Source organism: Apaloderma vittatum, unplaced genomic scaffold, assembly GCF_000703405.1.
Source record: "Apaloderma vittatum isolate BGI_N311 unplaced genomic scaffold, ASM70340v1 scaffold8508, whole genome shotgun sequence".
NCBI lineage: Eukaryota > Metazoa > Chordata > Aves > Trogoniformes > Trogonidae > Apaloderma > Apaloderma vittatum.
Window position 1 is genome coordinate 17,468 of NW_009731369.1, and position 15,045 is coordinate 32,512.

At 40.4% G+C, this 15,045-nt stretch overlaps 1 pseudogene; it reads right to left on the minus strand.

The window, feature by feature from the left end:
* LOC104278247 overlaps nucleotides 1-14,838 on the minus strand; it is a 28,866-nt pseudogene extending 14,028 nt beyond the window's left edge.
* Between the last annotated feature and the right edge of the window lie 207 nt (nucleotides 14,839-15,045).

The following is a 15,045-nucleotide window of genomic DNA, read 5'->3' on the forward strand; positions in this document are numbered from 1 at the left end:
AAAAATAAGTGTAGTGCACCACCACCAACAACAAAAAAAAAGATGAAAATTAATACAATGGAATTAAGCATGGTGAAAAAATATTAGCTGAGTTTCTGTTTTTTATGTATTTTTTCCCTGGTCTTTTTTTTTTTTTTTGTAGTTGTTTCTCTTTTTCTGAATGGGATTAGTCTTTCCAAGTATTCCATTTATTTTACCAGGCAAAATCAAACACAAAGAGAATGCAGGGAAGTCAGGAATGTAGCACTTTCACACTGAAATCTGATGCCACCAAGCTGGATGTAGCCTCCCTAAAGCACTTTTTGGTCAAAGGAGGAAAGACTGGCAAAATGAACTCTGATTCACATTTCATTGTGTCCGATTCAGACACACCAAAAAACCCACAAAAAAACACACACACCTAAAAACATTATACCGAAAAGGCTACTAACAGCTTGGTGGAGAAGAACAGGATGAAAATAAAATATTCAAGAGATATTACTGGAACAGCACGTTGACCACGTAAACTTAAGAAATTTATCAGATTTTTCTCAGGCTTTTTTTTTTTTTTCACATAAACAAAACCAGCTCGTTTAGAGCTCAACGCGCAGTGACTATACAGGGCTCTATACAGACAGATAAAGCTGACCAGACAAAAAACTGCAGCAGCCTGCCAGAATGCTATCATCTTCTAGGAAAACAAATGGCACAGCCTGAAACCAAAGAACTTCAGGCAAATCCTTCCTCCCCCCGCTCCTCGCCCTCCCTCCGCACCCAGACACAGCCTCGGGCTGGCAATTCAAGCCATTGAAAAGGTGCAATCCATAGAATAACAATGCTGCTATTTTCCTTTGGTGCTGATAACGAGATAGGAGGCTTCCTGGGAATTTTTATTTCCCATCAGGAAAAAACAATGATATTCCCACCTCAGCAATTAATTAACGAACTAGCCTATTTCAAAAGAATCTAGTGTTCGCTGCTGTATATGGGCTTTGATAAATCTACATGGACTAAAAATAAAAATAATATCTTTAAAACGCATTGAGTATACCCCAACGCGTGCCGCAGTAAAACGGACCAGAATTACGACGTTAGCGGTAACCCAGCATCTAATTACCGTGCACTATCTCTTCCTCCTTCGGATACTTAAGAAAAACGAGGTCAGTGGTGTGACTTGAAGGTTAAAAAATGCAGCCTGCATCTGCTGTCAGGGGAAACATGCGAGTACCTGCCATGCATTATTTACCATGTATTAACGATGAAAACCGCGTTTACAGGCTGTCACTCAAGGTTTGCCTCGACTAGTGCATTCTTGGCCTCTCGCTGTCATTGGTAGCAGCTTTATTGGCTTTACCACTCAGGTACCCTTTCTTGCGATACAGCTATAATAAGCATCAGAAGAGAGGCTGCTCCTATCAGCCTCTTCCACGCAGCTGTTTGGCAGCAGCAGGGCTGTTTGCAATAACAGGAACTCGAGGCATTTGCTCTTTACAGCATCATTAGCACCAGATAACAGGAGCAGGGCCAGGGTTTCGTTGGTTTTTTCCTTTTTTTTTTTTTTTTTTCTTTCTTTCAAGCCTGCAACGTCAGAACGAAAGAACAGAAAGAAGCAAAACATGGAAAAGAGAGATCGGCAATCAAAATGTACAGGAGGAAAAGAAAAGGCAGAGGAGGAGGTGCCTGCCGTAAGGAATTAAAACAAAACAAAAAAATTTCACACTTCATTCCTACTGTATGGAGTGTTTCTCTGTAGGGCTTAAATTTATTGCATACATGCACCTATGTCTCCCTGTGTCTAGTAAACTGCTCTATTGGAAAATACTCCTGTCTCAAAAAAAAAAAAAAAAGCTCCAGTTAGCTAGATTTGTATTTCACAGTGCCATAAACACATTTAAGAATATAGGTTATGTATTACCATATAAATGCTGAAACTAACCCAGGCTGGGTGTGTATACCTTCATTTCATTTAACTGGTTTGTCATACGTTTGTGTCTTTGTCTGGGTGGAGTCCAATGAGAACTGGTTCTTTCACAAACTTCTCAGTTCTGCTGCTTGTGAAATGTATCTCATCATGTATAAGCATTTACTTTCTAAATATACCTCTATGCCCTCTGTTATTCATCCTAACCCTGGAAGAACTTCCCTGATTTGTAAGACTGATAATAAGATCCTTACTTTAATGGCAATTTCTCATGTTTACAAACTTTCCCAGACAACCTTTGTGAGTCAGAACCAGGGATGAAATATAGCCAAGTGCAGTTCTGCTGAGCTACTGGTGCCAACCCTGTCAGCCAAAGACACTAATTGTGATGAAGAAATTAGAAAACATAGAGCAGATCACGAGGAATGTGGACCTTTATTGGATAGTGTCAACATCCTTGGGGTTGTCTATTAAGAAAATGTTCTTGAGTGATCAAGTAGTTGTGCATAAGTATATTTTTTTAAGCAAGCTGTGTATTTCTAAATACTGGAAAACCAGTTTTCAGATTAGAGTAAAATATGGGGCATCTAATATCTAATGGGTAATAATGAGAATAGATGTTGGGAGGAGAAGAAACACTATCCTCAGCCGCTGGTGGGGGGCAAGCACAGTCCCTGTTTAAGGCACAGGGTCTCAACGATCACAGCAGGGCCACAGGTGAACAGTTTCTGCGCCGGAGGTGGCACGTTACAGCCTTTCTGTTGTCAGTCCTGCAACTCTGGACTTCTGCATGCGTACTCCCTGGGCTATAGATGCTACAGACCACAGTGAAAGCTGGTGTTCGTGGAGCCCTCTCTGCAGTCGCCTGTGCTGCCTGGCCCCCTGTGTGAGGCCTCTGACCTGTGGGTGCCTGGGCTGGGCTCCTACATGTCTTGCACGTAGAGGTTTTGGAGGCAGGGACCTGCTGCTGCATCCAGCGACTCCTGAAGTCTCCAGTCATTGCCTGGGCAGAGCTGCCCTTTGATCCTGCCTGAGCAGACATGCACGGGCGTTTTAACAGGTGGAGACCTTACAGGCTACGGGTTCTGCACGCTGAAGCAGTATTACAAAGGGACTAGGCGATGAGATGACACATAATCTTAAAGGCTTCTTTTCTTCACGCTGCAAAACAGTCTTTTAATGTTGGAAGAAAATGCCGGAGGAGAGATTGCTGCTGGTGGTGTTTCGCAGCTCATCCTTTGTTGTGGTTTTTTTGGTCACTAGATCAACAAGGAACTTTGCTCTCTATTCTGTCAAAATAACTTCAATTACAAAAGGACTTGCTATGAGGAAATGAGCGCTAGTGTTTGGGCAGAGACTGCTGAAACAGCTGGTTAGCTACATCCCATTTAAAACCATTTTTGTTCAAAAGCTCATGTACAGGAGGTCCAGGATCTGGATAGTTCCCACTCACCAGAAAACTAATAATTTGGCGTATATTAGGAAAATGTATGAACTTACTGACTGATATTTAGACATGCCTGGTGTAGTTTCTGTACCATGTCAGAAAAATGGGAACAACTTACAACTGAACTTCAGGTGTAAAGGAAGGGAATGCATTTTGCTGAACTGATCGTCCAACTTGAAGCTATCTCATTTTCAGTTTAGTTTATTCACTATACTCATCGACACAGTAAGATTTAATAAAACTCCTTGACAGAACTCGAACTTTTTTTAAAGTTTTGTCAGTCCTTTCACAACTAATTACATTATTAGACAGAACAGTTTGGTAATACATGTGATGGCTGAGTCTTTTCAAGAATCAGGAGATAAGCAAATGTGGGCAATAACAGCTGGTACTTATGGGACTGGGGAAACAATGGACACGGAAGAACTCTTACTTGGGAAAACTGCTGCATAAGACAACTACTTGGATAACTTTCAGCTAAATACCTCTATCATTCATCTGTTGAAATATACTCCTTTCACTGAAACATCTGAGTAATTAATGAATATATTGTCCTTATTTCAGACTTTGGATTTGACAAGCCTGATTTTTTTATTGTCATTAATTTGCTCATCATTCTGACTAGGATTTTTTGACTATTTGTGATCACCGATACTTCCACCCTTTGCTCACTACTGCAGTAATACTGCGGTTTACGTGCCCCACCCATGCTTCTCACATGTTTCACTTCTTGCATCAGCTCCACAATGACTTTTCAGGAGAGTTCAGCTGTAGGCCATAATTTGCTATAATAATAAAGCTCAAGGTCAGAAAGTTAGAGGTGTATGGAGTACAGGATTTGACACTTTCAGTACTGAGCACCAAAGTGCAAAGCTAGGGAAGGAAACATGACAGATTTGAAACCTGAGGTATTGTGAAATACCAGAAGTGCAAGTCATAATTTTATATCAGCAGAGAGCTGTTCCTAGACAGTCTGCCTTAGATGCCTATGGTCCAGAGGCTATCTGATATTACTATAACGTCCTCCTGATTTTCATAATTTCTTTTGTTCCCCAATTAACATTTAGATGCATTTTAGTCTGATTCTTTAGAAGGGCTCATTTGGGATGGCAGTCCTTTGCAACAGCTAAGTCTCTGGTTAACATGTTAATTCTTGATGTGGACCACTCACGAAGCGGAGCAAGTTAAATTAATCATGCAGCAAAATGTATAACACTGTGGAAGTCAATGGAGGCACTTTGCTGCTGAGAGCACATCTCTCACCAGTATTTATAAATGATGTGGAAGATTCCCCTCCAGCAGCACATTGATTTAACAGTCTATAAACATACACAATATAATACCTTCTGTTGTGCCAGTACACAATCAGCAAGTTCAAGGACGTAGGCACTGGGTGTTACCAGCTATGTTACTCCAGTGAATTTACACTACTTTCAAAGTGAACACCTTTCTACTCAGCTTTGTGCAAGAGCCAAGTATCACTTGGAGAAGAAGTTCAGGGCAGAATCACATAGAAAAGAAGTGCCACAACTGAGTTATGCCCTAGAAATGTGATTACTGGCCACAGCCACCCAAGAGCAAACAAACAGGCAGACCACATAGTCCGGTGTTCAATCCTGTTTGATAGCCACTGGTTTGTAGACAGTGTTACCAGGAACAAAAAGAGCAGCATGTACACCCCACAGGCCACACAGTGAGCACCAGAACCAGTGGAACTTGATTTCCTGCATATTTGTCACATGCAGGACCGACTTGGGCTCTTCTGCTGCTGGAGGGTCTTGTTCTTTGTCTCTCTGCTTCCTCTTGGCTTTCCCACGTATACTTGAGTGTATTGTGAGGTATGAGCTCAAACAACAGTTTCAGAAGCAGTTACTGGAGTCTCTATATGCTGTAGTGACACTTAAAGCACACAAATTATTTCTGAGTCCTCTATATGTATTTGTGAAGTTAAACCAGCCAGCATGTCCTGATCTACTGAGGAATGGGGAAGACCCACAGGCAGAGATATACAGAAATTGCAAATATGATCGCAAAAGCCTTGTTTCTGTAGGGAGGAAGCTAAAAATGGGAAACTTCAGTCAGTTAAGTCTCTGAACCTAAGTCCTTTTCTTATGGTAAAAGGACACCAAATTCACAGAACTATCATAATGTCCATGTTGGTAATGTCAGGTGGATGGAATGATGTCTTTGGAAATATGAGAACTTCCCATGGCACTGATAGAACAGCAAATTAATCTTCGTTATGACATTCCACTAGAATAAATTGATCAAAACCACAAAAATCAAAGGAAAAAAAGCTAAAATTAATGTGAAATAATATAATTATATATTTTATGCACACACACCTGCAGATGGATGTATTACTAGGAATCTCATTCTCTTGTGATTAGTTTCAAGGAATTAATTTATCTTTGCTTACAGATGGACTGGGGATTATCAGGTTAAAACATGGGAAATCTTTTAATATTATTCAGTTGATCAAACAGATTTACGAAATACTTTAACTCAAATCCATTTTTTTCTGAATGAACTCATCTCTTTTGTTGATTAAAACAGTGTTTCTTATTTTTTTTTACAAGAATAGAGTTTTAAAGGATAAAGATGGTGTTACTTCAGCTGTTAATATTAAAATTCTAGAGTCTGTGTACTTTTAAATGTGTGTGTTTTTAAATGGAGGTCAGAAACAGGAACTGGAAAACATGAGGTATCAGTAAGTAGATTGAGATTGAGAATTTAGTTTGTAAGTTTTTGGAATAGTGAGAGCAGAAAATGAGATGGCAAATGCAGTCCAAAATTCCTCTTGTAGAATTCCAATTTGTTTGTTTGCTTCAACAGCATTTGTTTGCTCTGGAAAGGTTAAAGTCTGTTTTGCAAACACTTTCCCTCTGCCCTATACCCATTCCCAGCAAAATGATATACAGGCAGGAGTAAGGGATATCAACCCACCCTAAGGAAGTCAGTCTTCCAAAGGAGGTTTTTGAGGGTTAGGGCTGGGCTAACCACTAGAACCCTGACAGATGCTCTCTAACCCCTGTCCCTCCCCAAATGGGACGGGAAAGGGAATAAGGCAGAGAGACTACGGATTGAAAAACTAAAATAGCTTTAATAAGAATGAAAATAATGAACTATATACAAATATATACAAAATCAATATCAAACCCAACTCAGAGGTCATTTCCAGCCTCAACAATTCTGTAATTCTGTGACTCCTCCTGGATAGCAATCCCCATTGATGCTACAGAACAGGCCACACCATGGAAGTCCCAGATTCAGGGCCAGAGAGAAGCTGGACACAGGAGATGCATTTTGGGAATTCAGGATCGGGATCAAAGGCAGAAGACTGGATGGATGCCTCCTTGGATACTGGCCACTGAAGAAGAGAGTTTAGCCCTTGTGATCCCTTGGTTTTATACTGACTGTGATGTATATGGAATGCAATACTCTTGATGGTCACTTATCCTCTCCATTACTCCCTGGAGGTGCAACCTTTTTCTTCCCAGCACCCCCAACGTAGCACACAAGATCCAGCAGTGGCCTTGATTATTGTAGAAGCAAGTACAAGCAAGAGTCCTTCTGCAGACCAATCCCTGTCAGTAACTGTAAACATCAGGCATTATCACTTCTAGTAGCAGACACTGTCTGCAAAAATACGCTGCTAACTTCAGAAAGTGCAGTCTGTTGGAGGAGACTGAGCTGAAAAGTAAAATCACTGAGCAGAATTGGTTCTGTTTAGCTCAGACCAGGACACAAATGCAGAGTAAGTGCAGTACCCATGCTATATTTATTTTCTGATGTCACAGGTCTCACAGGCTCTCACAAAATTATTCAGAACTGATTGTTTCTGTAAATAAATCAAACTTTGCTGGTTGCAGCACAGAGACAAAAAGGCCTGAGATTTGAGAAGTCAAATTTGATTAAAGAAGTATCCAACATACTCACAAAAAGAATTCATATTTTCATCATATATGCACGTACATATGACTTATGAAAAAAGGAAAATATCTTTCATTATTTCTCCCATCCATTGAAGACTCACAGCTTTTTCTTTTCTCTTGGAAAGCAATTTACAGAAGATACAGTCAGAGGTGTTGGTGGTCTATATACCATCTCCTTCTTAAGTGGATTCCCAGTCATGTCTTCTATAGGTGGTTGTCTATGCCAGCGAGTCAGACCTCCCTGCTGCCCAGAGTCTGCCTCTAGGCAGGAGGAGGTGTTTAAGACACAGGGATACAACTTTGCAGCCTGGCACTCGGTGAGCAGGGTAGAGAAAAAAGCACTAGAGGCTTTGGTCCTACTGTTCACAAAGACATGGATCTCAGTCTGTGTCCAGCCTAACGTAAGTATACCCTAATACCTACCTCAGAATTGTACCTTCACTTCCCCTTCTGTTTTAGGTAGCTCCTGATTCTTTGCAACAACTCAGCAGAAGAGGAGCCATACCAAAAATAGCTGATAACCCTTAGGCTAAGATTTGTCTTAAAGAAGTGCAAAACAAGTTTTACAAGAAAGTTGATGCTCTTACCGAGCTTTGCAGAAAGTCTTAGGCTGCCGGCTACATAATGTGGAATTAGAACACAACAGCAGATGGCCATTGGAGGAGTATGTGGACATATTTCTGCGCTGGTTCCTAAAAAAAGGTGAGGCTTTGTGATGGGTTCAACAACAGACTAACTTGTACCTTTTCTGAAGAATGAGGTTCTGTGGTTGCAGAGAAGTAGCATTTTGGTTCTTGAGGAATGCTACCTAACCTAGGGTGGCAGCAGTCTCCCTGGTAAAATAATAGTTGAATGAGATTTCTGAAGAGAGGGTTTTAGTACTCGAATTTCAGATTTAGATGCTAGCTTCTGCTGCATGTCTTATGTCACATAGGTCTTCTCCTCAGCTCTGTTTCAGAGGGCTAGTATTTATGCACAGATAAATTTCTTTTAGTAAAAAAATCCTCAGGGTATACACATGAATAGTTGCAAAGCCAAAATGAACTCTACACGGTTCTGCTGCTGTCAATTGCATTATCTGGATCTATAACTTTAAACTGTGGACTGAATAGCTTTTGGCACATTCTGCATAGGCTTCTTACATAAGCTTATTAAATGCAATTAATAAGACCCCGCTGGCAAATCTTTCCAGCTGTAAAATATTGGAAAATAATTCAGTTTGCTTACAAAATGGCTCAAATGTAAATTCAAAATTCTGAATTAGATTCTCAGCTGGGAATTTAAAAGCATATATCCCATTCATTTTTTCCCTATTTCTTTTTGTTGTCCACAGTGAGAACTGGTCCATTGCTAAAGGCAGATAACAGATGGTAAAACTCCACTGCCATATGACTCTGCTATTATCCCATTCCTCTGTCTCCCTAATCTAATAAATTGAGTGTAATTGACTATAAATGTTCACCCTACATGTGAATGCATTACGTCAGTACGTCAGTACGTCAGTACATCATAGTTCTAACAGGAAGACTAAGCAGATTCTTGGAGCTGATGCTGCATTTCCCATGTCTATTTACTTACATGATCTAGAGTAGTCAGGGTAATTTAAATGTGAGGTTCAATAGGGAAAGTGAGCTTTTCAGAGCACTGGCAGATCTCCACTTCCATTAGTTCCTCCAGTCCAAAATTAAAGAGTTTATCAGATTTATCCAGTCCTGTTAAAGCACAGTATACATCACAAACAGTAAACAAACTGGATCATCACTTTAAAAAAAACCAACAACACCTTGGGTATAATTCATATAATTTCATTGCCATTGGACAGATCTTTGTGCTATCACTTTCAGCTTGAAACATAGCGATCAAAATACCTCCTTATTTTTTTAAGGTTTGATTTTATTTCCTTCTTCAGCACTACCTTGATAGCTTTCAAAGGATGTTAACTTGCATGGCCTTCAGTCTCTAAATCAATGTGCCCATGTGGGAAAACATGTAGGCAAATGTTTAGCATTAAACTCAAACATGAATCCTAGGACTTCCAGTGAAATTCAAGTATGTCCTGAAGTGCATTCACAAATGATTTCCCAAAAATCATCTTTCTCTGGATTAAAGTGGGAGTTTTATACAGGCATCAAGGAACACTGCTGCATTCCAGGCTGATCATCAGCTGTATCTGAACCAGTACTGATTCTCTTTGAAGTCCTCCTTTATTTGATCACTATTTGGTGCTCACTGTTTAACATGGTCTTGCATGCTTAGTCTCGATGGGGGTGCTATTTCATTAGGTCTTGTGTTAATGCAAAACATATCCTTCTTCTATCACAGCTAGTGCACTATTATTATAGTGATCTGAAACGTTTCCCTTTAAGCTCAAATTCATAACTGAATTATCATGGCTTAACAAGTTACTGTGGACCAAGTGAGTCATGATAACAATCCACATGAATGCTTTTAGTCCATGGTAAATCTGAAGTGATATGACTTGGCGTAGCTTTTAATGCAAGACAGTACCTTGCATTTGCAGCAATGAGACCAGAGTTACTCAGCTGACATCATGGAATGTGTATATGAAGCTGATATTTTTTTTTTGCTAGAAAAATGCAAATCTTTAAGTCTGTCAATATAATTAAAATAGTGCAATCTTTCTAGTTATAATAAATATAGTACTATATCTATCTAGCATATTTAATTATAATTAAGCCAGCACATATTTCTAATCTGAATTCACAATTAGTAGAAAAACATTTTATACTGGTATAGTTATTTTCAGAGACAAGACTAAAGAATACCTTATGCACTTCCACCTGGAAGCATAGCTACATTAATTCTAAAAGTTCTTCCTCAGTAATGATTTCAGTGTCTAAAATTTGCAAATGAAAACCAGGCCTACTAAATAACTACAAGAGAAGAATGCTATTATGGGTAGAAGCAGTGAGAGTAACCTTAATTAAGGTTATCCATAATTAATGACTAATTTATTGATTTTGGTTATTGCTAACTTTACCAAATATAAGTTACTCAAGCTCTGATTTTTCCAGTCCAAATTTTTCCATGTTGGATGTGTACTTCAGGTTGAATTGTAAGCAAATTAACAAAAAGATATTGACAAATACAGGTACTCTGAAAACTTAGTACCACAGAAAAAAATAAACTTTGTTTTCTGTATAATAACAGAACAGATTTCTTGAAAAGTCCTGCTATTTGTTTGCTCAGAGAGATGAATACTCTCTTCCTCTCTTCCACCTCCTGACACAGAGTGCTGGGCTGCTCTGCAGTGGGACCTGTGAGTCTTGAGAGTTTGTTTAAAAAGGTTTGCCCCAGCATTACTTTTCTCCTCCATCAGTTTGCAGACATTTCTATTACAGGTTTGGATATTCCTGCTTTGGTGGTGGCATGAGGCCAACCTTGCAATTATGTTGTATTCATTTATTATTTGGGAGACTGCCAGTGTGTTTCTCTGGCATGCAAGCCATAGAAGTAAAACCAGAAAGGAACTTTATGAAATTAAGTGAGTTAATTAAATTGTGTGCATTTAATCCAAATTTATTAGCAGTGAGGGGGCACTTTTCTAGCCTATGGGCTTTCTCTTTGTTAAATTGCAAAGGGCTGTTATACCAATGAAAATAGAATTTTATAAAATGGTTATACATTTTTTTTGAGTTAAAAGTATTTTATACAAGTCACTAACAGTCGACACTTGGCACATGAAAGAGAAGTCACTACCAGCCACTTGTGCCATAATGAATACATGGATATTTGTAAAATATCACAGATAGGTGAAGTGTACCTTCTTCTCCTAGTTTCAGCAATTCATTTTGCAGAGGCATATTAGCAAAGGTGGGTCCTAAGGAATAATTTAAATGGCCTTACAGATCAGGTCAGGGAGGATTTTCTCTATGTATGAGCAGTCTTTGCTGAGTTAATTTAGGTAATTGTTGAGGGCAGCCACTCCACAAAGGGCTACATGAGTTACCGCGTCAGCACTTGCTGGGATTTCTGGGGATATATCCTGTGGCTTTTTCACTGCATTAAGATGAATTACTCTGATCTAAGTGAACTGTGAGAAAGTGTTTCTTTCAGTGTCTGCAATGAAGGTGTTTAGCACTCTTTCAAATGCTGAGGGGCTATGTCACAGTTCTTAAGGTTTTTTTTGCCTAGGCCCCAGGGCAGGTTAGCAATTGTGGCTGGGAGCCACAGGTGACAGGGAATACTGCTCATGAAGAAAAAGTGCTTGGGTAGAACACCTAAACAAGTCTCACTTTATTTCACTGTAATTCACCTAAGGAATTCTTGCATTAGTATTACTATGAGGACATATCCTAGGAGGACCTGTCACCAGGAAGCCCAAGCCCATGTACAAGTAAACCCAAGGTACGAATAGGGGAGGCTGGCATCTGTAACAGGAGAGGCTGAAGGGCACGGGATGGAAAGAAGCAGGTAATGAAGAAAAATAAACAGAGGGAAATACAGTTGTTACTTTTCTGAATCAGGGACAAAATGCATGCCAATGTTGGGCAGGGTGACCGACCAAACAACGCTCGATAAAACATGTATTTGGGTTAACCTCTCCCTGAAAATCCCAGAATTGCTTGTGTTTTTCCAGCATCACATGTACTTTTCCCAGTACATGTGATGAGAAGCCAGAAATATGAGCACAAATAAAATATGGGCAATGCAATTGTTTAAAGTTTTGTAAGTTAGGAAACCAAAACACGATTTTCTTTGCACTCATGCCTTTGACATCAGCTGCATGCATAGATAAGCCTAATTTTGACCCAAGTGTTAACAGACATTGCTTTCCAAAGAGGAATGTAGGGCTAATATCAGGCTGTTGTTGCTTAGTAACTTCTAATCGGAAGCCCAGCTATGACTCAGAAACCTTTCTGCCTGTCTGTCTTCTTGCCTTGCATGATACTAAGTGAACAGCCATGCTTTCCCCCAATAAAAAAAATGAGGGATAGCTGTTTCTTATCTAACAATTTTGCAGTGATGGCACTCAGAGTACTTTGCAAGGAGGCCAGGACAATTAATACAATTAATGCAAAAAATAATTGTAAAACATTCATTTGATTAGAGAGGGAGGGATGAAGAAATTCTCATACCACCAGTTTCAAGGCAGTCAAAGACAACTCTGGACTTTTTCCTGCAAGGAAGATGATTTATCCTCTCATTCCCACCTAGGGTCCTCCTAATCCATTTCCCATTCCTGCACATGGCAGTTTACCGTATCTGTGCTGGGATGAATGTCAGTTTGCCTGGTAGCTTTCAGCTAAACGCTCATTCTCCCTATTTTCCAACATCAATGTTTTGGGGTTTTTTACCCCATTGTTAATGGTTGGAAGGAAGGCATCAAATCTTGGCCAGCTAGAGGGAGCTGCCTCATTTTTGATCTGCAAGCAATTGCAGGAGTAGAGAGTGGGAAGAGTCTTTCCATTACAGCAGTGCCAGGATCTTGTGTCTGTGACAGCCAGGACTTTAAAGCATACAGATAAGAAGGATTATTCTACCTAATCTCTGCCTATCCAACTTCTCTACAGAACAGGACAAGAAAAGTGGTCAAAAATTGAGCAACGATGACCCCAATTGTCATATGCTGTGCTGGATGTCATTTCAGCTGCATGTGCTGTGTCTGGGCTCCATGCCTTTCCCACTACACAAGCCTGCTCAACAGGTAGCTAAGGAAAATTAAACAGAAACACGAGCATCCTTTATAGAAGAAAAATGAGTGACACAGATTTTATTTCATAATATTATTTCCCAATCTCTTTGTCTCCTTCGGGGTCTATGCGTGTGTATGTCACAAGGATACAAAAGAAGATTGTGGTTTTGTTCTTAGTACACACTATGCTAAAGACAGCCTTCAGAAATAAGTGTGGAAACACAGACCTTGTCTGTGTGTAACGATGAATTCCCACTAAACCCCAGACAGATGATGAATTCCCAATAATTTGGGTAGGAGACAAGCTTCCTAGGTACTTTAGAAAGTTTAAACCTTAGAAGACACCTCACCTAAGCAAAAAAAAAAACAACCCCAACAAAAAAAAAGACAAAGACAAAACTGGATTAATTAAAACTACTTTTTTTTTTTTTTCCCCTGTCAATAGAGTGTGAGTTATGAACCTCATAGGATTTACGATTTATCAGTGGATGATAGAAATAGGCTGAGTAGGACTTTGAACAGGAGGGTCTGTCTGCCATCCTGTTGGCCAGGGGAGGATCAAGTACGCCACAAGCATTCACATCAGACAGTTGCCTAACCTCTTTTTTCCAAGGTTGAGCACTGGACTTTTCACAGCCTTGCAGTGCATCCCAATGCACTTCCTTGCTTACTGCATAAAACTTGTTTCTAGCACCCAGGTTTCACTTGTGGTTCAAAGCTATTACTGAGTCCACAAAGAAAGACTCATTTCCTCCTCTGTGGCCGTGTCTCTCCTCACGTGTCACCTCTTCAGACTGAACAACGCAATTCTTTGAGCCTTTGTCTTTCTGAACATGTTTCATACAGTTGCTGTCATCCACTTCCTTCTCCTCTGGCCTCTGTAAATCCTTGTGAGTTTGCCTGTGTCTAATACAGCTGCGCTGGCAAAGCTGACCCTCAGCCAGGCAGCCAGACCCCACTGGTGTTGGCAAAGGCTGTGCTCAGGGCTCTAACAGTTATATATATACCTTTACAGAGTAAAGCTACTGCTGTGTATCTTTGAGGCAACAGCTTGCACTTCTAATGTGTTCAAGACCAGAGGTTTCTCCTGTGAACTTTTCTTCATTTTGCCAAGTCCATGTGAAGCTTAAAGTCCATCTCCCCTGGGAACTGGCCCTGTCCCTTCTGATGTGCCAGCCTCAAAGTCGTGCAGGAGAAAAAGAACAACTATCAACAGGCATTTAGCAAACTGGACACAAAAATAGTTAGGTTTCAACCACGTGCGATTTTTCCTCCTAACTGATGATCTACATTTCTGGCTTGGTTTTGATGTTACAACACTGCTTTGCTTATGAGTTTTTTGAAATTGGCCTCACTTGTGGTAGAGTCTTAAAACATACAGTCTTTCTGCAAAGGAAACTGTGCAAAGGGGTCTATTTTTTACTGTGCTTGCACAGGGTGAGAAGCATATAGATAACCTGAAACATCCACACTTACGTGCTGCCTGACTCTGGAGACACCCAAAATCCATATCTGATCTTAAAGGAGCACCAGGTGCTGGAAGTTTTGTTCTTGGTCACATCCAGAGCACTTTGGCTGTGACAAGGCTGACTATCTGGCTGAACAGCTCATGCTCAGATCCCTGAAACTGTGGGTGAAATTTCAGTCACCTAAACTCGGAGGTCTGCATGTCAGTTCACCCTACGTACCCTTTATGGTTTACAGGACAACGGGGGCATTTCTAGTGCAAACGGTGAGCTGAACCATCCCTTTGAGGAGTCTATTTCTCTCCTCAGGGGACAAAAACATTTAGATTACTCACTCTACACAGAGGTCCATATTTTGCCACCTGGAAAGCGCTTCCCTCCCAGGCTCTCTGCAGCCTGCACTTACTAAGCGTTCCCAAAGATGCAGGGCCCATCCTGCAGGATGGGAGGCCTCCAGCTCAATAACGGCACATATACTGCATTCTGGTGACTGAGAGACAGAAATCACTCTTCTTTTGTAAAGATCAATTACTGACCAGTTTCAAGCACCCTTCAAGCTGAATAAGAGCCAGCTGGCTCAATATGAGCCAGCAGTGTGCCCAGGTGGCCAAGAAGGCCAACGGCATCCTGGCTTGTATTGG